General features: G+C 39.5%; 1 long non-coding RNA gene across 1 annotated transcript; it reads left to right on the plus strand.

Annotated features, from left to right (window-relative positions):
- The first annotated feature begins 351 nt into the window (after positions 1-351).
- On the plus strand, positions 352-8,055 carry LOC131316403 (uncharacterized). The gene is made up of 2 exons (XR_009197115.1): positions 352-2,620; positions 7,580-8,055. It is a non-coding gene; the product is annotated as an uncharacterized LOC131316403 (long non-coding RNA).
- Positions 8,056-8,314: the final 259 nt, after the last annotated feature.

Below are 8,314 nucleotides of genomic sequence, written 5' to 3' on the forward strand. Positions count from 1 at the left end.
AACGGTGCAATACCGTATGAGTACTTCGTTACGGTACCAAACCACACCAAAACGGTACAATAGCGTACGAGTACTTTGTTACGGTACCAAACCAAACCAAAACGGTGCAATACCGTACGAGTACATCCATACGGTACAAAACCACACCAAAACGGTGCAATACCGTACGAGTACTTCGTTACGGTACCAAACCACACCAAAACGGTGCAATACCGTACGAGTACATCCATACGGTACCAAACCACACTAAAACGGTGCAATACCGTACGAGTACATCCATACTTCCCAAACCACACCAAAACTGTAATATTCCAAAATTTTTAATAAATAAAAATTCCGTAATATTAGCTTTTCTTTAAATTCTTGTCTTAACTTATTAAATTCCGATTAATTAGTTAAAGACCGCTTAAAATCAAATCAAGTTTTCAAAATTTAAAAAAAAATATATTCTTTGATAATCGAGATTACTTATTCACTAAGAAAGACCATGATTAGCGTCGAAATGATTTTGTGACGTTACGATTAAATTCTTAGAATTTTTCGAAAAATCGAAAACCAGACGATCGATCACCGCGAGACTTGTTTCGGCGTATGCCCGTACCAATTCCTACACTCACCCACACTAGAATATTTTTCCTCCTCCTCTCCCTCTCTCTGCCATCTCTCTGTCTCTCACCCGAGCACACCCCTCTCTCTCTTTTCTTCTCCTTTCCAGCCTATTGCCCTGCAAAAGAAAAAAAAACCCAGCTGGCAACAGCTTTCTCCAGCTGCCACCAGCTAGCTCCAGCCCAAATTCCAGCCATCCACCACCACCTCCGGCCATCTCTCTCCTCTCCTTTTCTCTCCAAACCTCTATAAATACCACCCTTCCCCTCTCCATCCGAACCACAGCAAACTCAACCCTCTCTCACCCTTTTGTGTGACCATAAACCAGTAGAGAAATTAGAAGAGAGACCGAGTTCCGGCCATGGCCGTTTAGAGAGAGAAATCGAGAAATAAAAGTGGGTTTTCCACTTGCACCACCTCTTAATCCGAATTACCACTTCCAAACATCCATAACCACCTCAAGCAACTCAGGACCCTCCTCCAATACCCCAGAGCCGAGCCGATCAGCCGTGCTCCGGTCGTTTCTCCGGCAAACCGAAAATTTCAAAAAAAAAAAAACTCGTTTAAAACTTGTTTTGATCAAACCGAAGGTATGTACCTCTTCTCCTACTCTCCCTAAGTATAATAGAGTGGTTTTGATGAGTTAAAAGGGCTTCAAATGAGCACGAACAAAAAAAAAAAAAAAAAACAGAAAGCTTACTGTTCGTTTTCTGCCAGATTCACCATTCTGATATTATTTCTGGTCCCGACTATCTATTTGATATTATTTATGTAGACGATGACCCTTTTGATATTTATTTTAAAATCTTTATGATATTATTATTATGAAAAACTACTGACCTGATATTATTTTATGACGGAATAATATCAGTTTAGTATAAAACGTGATAATTATATCACTTTGATTTATCTAATAGATTAAGTGGATAATTAGTAATATTTTTGTAAAAAAAAAAGGGATTTGGATTATAGGTATGCTCAAATTCCTCTTACTAATTGATAAATACAAATAATATGTAAAAAAAAAATATTTTAAATTAATACTTTTATTTAATTTAAAAGAAAAGGAAATTTGTAGATAAAAAGTATTTATAATATTAGTTTAATATTATTATAAGTAATAACCATCCTTGTGATAATTATTGTAAAAAAAAATTTTATTTTAAACTATCTAATAATATGTGGATTATTTTATAAAATCGTAATAATTATTAATTTGTCATTAAAAATTAAAATCGTAATAATTATTAATTTGTCATTGAAGATTAAAATCGTAATAATTATTAATTTATTATTAAAGATTAAAATGGTAATAATTATTAAATTGTTATTAAAGATTAAAATAGTAATAATTCTTAATTTGTGATTATAGATTATAAAATTGTGGAAACGAATTTCATGGATTTCAATAAAGTTGTTATTGCCTTATTGTTACTACGTGAACGTAGAAATTAGACAATAGGTACCCCGGGTGGTATTCGTACGTTGGAATAAATTGATTAGACGTTAAATCCCTAAGGAAAGTGAAATTATTGTTTATAGTCACAGTTGTGACGTTACGGTCAGGAGATAACCAGAGTGGCCGAGGACCGTGGGTTTCCTGAAAGAATGGTCGTCGGTATCGGCACTAGTGGTTTAAGACCGGTGGATTATCATCTTGCGAACCCTGAATATGGCACTGTTGGATTTATCTTCCGGATACTCCGGGGGTGGATTTATTGGATGAAACCGGAGTATGGGTATCATTTCTCGCGGTTGGTTGGTTATCATTCGCTCCTTGTGATGGTACAGCCGAGTTCGACCCGACATGTAGTTTGGTCTTATTCGTCTGGGACCCCAGGCTGGGCAAGCAAGGGGAGGATAAATCGGCAGAGTCGCCATAGTTCAGAGGTTGTTTGGGAGGATTATTTCTCATGGTAGAGAAATCTAGAAAACACTTAAGGACAAGATAATTCATAATATGCTCCTAATTGCTGTAACTTTATTATTCATGCTCATTATTATATTAATGCTTGTATGTTATGGGTTAATGGGTTTAGAGGTATCTACTGGGTGATTTTTCACTCACGGATACATTCGTATCCTGGTAAATCGGTTGCTTCGGCGATCAATTTGCCAGAAGCTGCAGGTAACGATGGCATAGAAGATCAGCCTTGCGAGCCAGATCCGTACTATTCAGGAGAGATACCAGGGGCAGAGACTGAGCAAGATTATGCTTGGAATCCATATCAGAACTAGTGTCGCTCTGAGTTATTGCTCTGTGACGTCATGTCACCCAAAGGCCTCCGTACATGTGGGGTAGAGCATATTAATGTCAACCTTAAGCTGTAATAAGAAGATATTGTTCCGTATTTTGTAATAATAAGAATATTATTTATGCTAAGTATAATATATTAATGCTTCCGAAATTCCTTGGAAAATCGGGGCGTTACAACTTGGTATCAGAGCATAGGTTCAACCCTCAGACTTGGGTAGGTTGGGTAGATCACATCCGAGAGCGTAGCTCGATCGTATTTATTACATATGTATTCCTCTAAACCTATCAGTACTATATAATCAAGAACGTACGGTGAGAAAACATGAGTCTGACTTCGTAATGAATTACGTGCTTTTGTTAATAGTTCGTATACTTCCAAAAATAGTTTTGACTTATATAGATCCCCTTTTTGACTAAAGTTTCGAACACTTGAAGATGGTAAACACTCGCTCGGGAAATGGAACCTTTGACAACGGAGACAACCCTCATCGCGCTAGTACGAGTGGCGGAAACAATAGCAACAACCCTAACGGAAACCTCGGGGGGTAAGATATCTGTTAGATTAGTCTGTAAAGGGTGCGAAATAGAAGTCTCTGGACTGCGGATAACTTGTGATCTCAGAGTTATCGACATGGCGGACTTTGACATAATCTTGGGAATGGATTGGCTTTCTTCTTATCGAGCTGTCATAGATTGCCATCGCAAGGTGGTGACAGCTTATTCGAAGGAAGGGACGTGCTTCAAATTTAAGGGGAATAGACAAGATCCCGTCTCCACTTCATCAGCACACAAATCAAGACCACACAACCAACTAATGGGATGGTTAGCAAGTCTGTCACTTCAAGAGAATGATCAGATGGACTTAGACCTACCCCAAGTGGTGTGTGAATTCGAAGATGTATTCCCTGAAGAACTGCCTGGACTACCTCCGAAGAGGGAGATAGATTTCACTATTGAACTTCAACCGGGTACTGCACCCATATCTATGGCACCGTACAGAATGGCGCCAGTAGAATTGAAGGAGTTAAAAATTCAATTGCAGGAATTGCTGGACAAAGGTTTCATTCGGCCAAGTACATCACCCTGGGGAGCTCCAGCACTCTTTGTCAAGAAGAAGGAAGGAACGTTGCGATTATGCATCGACTACAGACAGTTGAACCGCGCGACGATCAAGAACAGATATCCACTACCGAGAATCAATGACTTGTTTGACCAACTGAGAGGGTCAACTTGTTTCTCGAAGATCGATTTGAGGTCCGGATATCACCAATTGCGTATTAGGGATAGCGATATTCCTATAACTGCATTCCGGACTCGATACGGTCACTATGAATTCTTGGTGATGCCGTTTGGATTGACCAATGCGCCGGCAGTGTTCATGTGCTTGATGAACAAGATCTTTCAGCCGTACTTAGACAAATTTGTGGTGGTCTTCATCGACGATATCTTGGTTTACTCACCAACAGAGGAAGCACATGAAGAACATCTAAGAATCGTATTGCAAACCCTTAGAGACAATCAACTGTATGCTAAGGCTAGTAAGTGCGAGTTCTGGATGAAAGAGGTAAAATTTCTAGGACATGTTGTGTCGGAAAAAGGGATCTCTGTCGACGATAGCAAAGTTGACGCCGTTCTGAATTGGAAGCAACCCACGACGGTGTTTGAAATTCGGAGCTTTCTAGGACTAGCTGGGTACTACAGAAGGTTTATACAAGATTTCTCAACTTTATCCAAACCCATGTTCCAACTAACTCAGAAAGGAGTCAAGTTCGTATGGAATGAAGCATGCGAGAAGTCATTCCAGGAGCTGAAAAGGAGATTGACCAGTGCGCCGATACTGATTATTCCTGAGAGAGATGTAGGATATTCAGTGTACTGTGACGCCTCAAGAGACGGACTTGGATGTGTGCTTATGCAGAATGGGAAAGTTATAGAATACGGCTCACGTCAACTAAAGCCACATGAAAGGAACTACCCTACGCACGATTTGGAATTAGCAGCAGTGATATTCGCCCTCAAGACTTGGCGTTATTACTTATATGGGGAAGAATTTGAAGTATTCACTGATCATAAGAGTCTGAAATATCTATTCACCCAGAAGGAGCTAAATCTGCGCCAACGACGATGGATGGAATACATGGAGGACTACAAGTTGACTTTGTCATATCACCCAGGCAAAGCCAATGTAGTTGCTGATGCACTTAGTCGCAAGGTCAGAGGACAAGTGGCAAGTATGGCGGTCAGAGAATGGAAGATGATGGATGAGATCAATGAGTTCAGACTTCAACCATCTCCGGAATCTAGCAGCGCATGCTTATTCACCATAATGGCTACACCAGCGTTGCACAGAGAAATCCTGCTCGCTCAGACTTTCGATCAGGAGTGCGACTTTATTCGATACCAAATGGTGACCAACAAAGCAGTTACCGGATGGACAGTTTACCCTGACAAGAGTTTGAGATTCAGAGACAGGATATTTGTACCAGATATAGAGACTCTTAGAGAAGCAGTTCTGAAGGAGTTCCATCATTCCAACTTCGCTGTACATCCAGGGGGCAACAAGATGTATCATAACCTGCGCCGCCTGTATTGGTGGAGCGGAATGAAGAATGACGTGGCCAAGTATGTCTCCACATGCCTCACGTGCCAACAAGTGAAGGCTGAGCACAAGAAACCAGGAGGACAACTACAATCTCTACCTATCCCAGGATGGAAATGGGAGCACATCACTATGGATTTCGTCACAGGATTGCCTAGATCAGTCAATAACCACAATGCTATCTGGGTAATCGTCGATCGTCTGACAAAGTCTGCACACTTTTTACCAGTGCGAGTGACAGACTCCATGGACACGCTCAGCCGATTGTACATAAAGGAGATCATCAGATTGCACGGAGTACCAGTATCGATTGTGTCAGATCGAGAGCCACGATTCACTTCGGCATTCTGGCAAGGTTTACAGAAATCGCTGGGGACAGATCTTAGGATGAGCACCGCCTTCCACCCTCAAACAGACGGACAATCCGAAAGGACGATTCAGACCCTAGAGGATATGCTTCGAGCCTGTGTACTAGATTTCCAAGGGAGTTGGGAGCGACATCTACCCTTGGTGGAGTTCTCTTACAATAACAGTTATCAGTCAAGCATAGAAATGGCTCCATTCGAGGCACTGTATGGACGCCCTTGCAGATCACCGATATGCTGGACCGAAGTAGGAGAGATACACCTACTTGGACCAGATCTTGTCAAAGAGACAAATGAGAAGATCAAAATCATCACTCAGCGGATCAAAACAGCACAAAGCCGCCAAAAGAGTTATGCTGACAGAAGAACGCGACCTTTAGAGTTCACCGTTGGTGACCACGTCTTCCTCAAGATCAGACCTAAACGTGGAGTCATCAGGTTTGGGAAGAAAGGAAAGCTGTCGCCTCGCTACATCGGACCGTTTGAGATTCTCGAACGAATTGGAGAAGTTGCGTATAGGCTAGCGCTGCCGCCACAGCTTGACAGAGTACACAATGTATTTCATGTCTCCATGCTGAGAAAGTACATGGCCCACCCTTCCCACATCATCAACTGGGAAGATGTCACAGTTGACGAGGACTCGACATTCGAGGAGAGACCCGTTGCAATCCAGGACCACGGAGAGAAGGTCATCAGAGGAAAAACAATCAAGCTAGTTAGAGTACTCTGGTTACACCGTGGTGTAGAAGAAAGTACTTGGGAAAGAGAAGATGTAATGAGAGAGAATTATAAAGAGCTTTTTCCCGTAGAGAGTGCACCATAAATTTCGGGGACGAAATTTTGTTAAGGGGAATAGGTTGTAATATTCCAAAATTTTTAATAAATAAAAATTCCGTAATATTAGCTTTTCTTTAAATTCTTGTCTTAACTTATTAAATTCCGATTAATTAGTTAAAGACCGCTTAAAATCAAATCAAGTTTTCAAAATTTAAAAAAAAATATATTCTTTGATAATCGAGATTACTTATTCACTAAGAAAGACCATGATTAGCGTCGAAATGATTTTGTGACGTTACGATTAAATTCTTAGAATTTTTCGAAAAATCGAAAACCAGACGATCGATCACCGCGAGACTTGTTTCGGCGTATGCCCGTACCAATTCCTACACTCACCCACACTAGAATATTTTTCCTCCTCCTCTCCCTCTCTCTGCCATCTCTCTGTCTCTCACCCGAGCACACCCCTCTCTCTCTTTTCTTCTCCTTTCCAGCCTATTGCCCTGCAAAAGAAAAAAAAACCCAGCTGGCAACAGCTTTCTCCAGCTGCCACCAGCTAGCTCCAGCCCAAATTCCAGCCATCCACCACCACCTCCGGCCATCTCTCTCCTCTCCTTTTCTCTCCAAACCTCTATAAATACCACCCTTCCCCTCTCCATCCGAACCACAGCAAACTCAACCCTCTCTCACCCTTTTGTGTGACCATAAACCAGTAGAGAAATTAGAAGAGAGACCGAGTTCCGGCCATGGCCGTTTAGAGAGAGAAATCGAGAAATAAAAGTGGGTTTTCCACTTGCACCACCTCTTAATCCGAATTACCACTTCCAAACATCCATAACCACCTCAAGCAACTCAGGACCCTCCTCCAATACCCCAGAGCCGAGCCGATCAGCCGTGCTCCGGTCGTTTCTCCGGCAAACCGAAAATTTCAAAAAAAAAAAAACTCGTTTAAAACTTGTTTTGATCAAACCGAAGGTATGTACCTCTTCTCCTACTCTCCCTAAGTATAATAGAGTGGTTTTGATGAGTTAAAAGGGCTTCAAATGAGCACGAACAAAAAAAAAAAAAAAAAACAGAAAGCTTACTGTTCGTTTTCTGCCAGATTCACCATTCTGATATTATTTCTGGTCCCGACTATCTATTTGATATTATTTATGTAGACGATGACCCTTTTGATATTTATTTTAAAATCTTTATGATATTATTATTATGAAAAACTACTGACCTGATATTATTTTATGACGGAATAATATCAGTTTAGTATAAAACGTGATAATTATATCACTTTGATTTATCTAATAGATTAAGTGGATAATTAGTAATATTTTTGTAAAAAAAAAAGGGATTTGGATTATAGGTATGCTCAAATTCCTCTTACTAATTGATAAATACAAATAATATGTAAAAAAAAAATATTTTAAATTAATACTTTTATTTAATTTAAAAGAAAAGGAAATTTGTAGATAAAAAGTATTTATAATATTAGTTTAATATTATTATAAGTAATAACCATCCTTGTGATAATTATTGTAAAAAAAAATTTTATTTTAAACTATCTAATAATATGTGGATTATTTTATAAAATCGTAATAATTATTAATTTGTCATTAAAAATTAAAATCGTAATAATTATTAATTTGTCATTGAAGATTAAAATCGTAATAATTATTAATTTATTATTAAAGATTAAAATGGTAATAATTATTAAAT

The sequence above is a fragment of the Rhododendron vialii genome, chromosome 2a, assembly GCF_030253575.1.
Source record: "Rhododendron vialii isolate Sample 1 chromosome 2a, ASM3025357v1".
NCBI classification, from domain to species: Eukaryota; Viridiplantae; Streptophyta; class Magnoliopsida; order Ericales; family Ericaceae; genus Rhododendron; species Rhododendron vialii.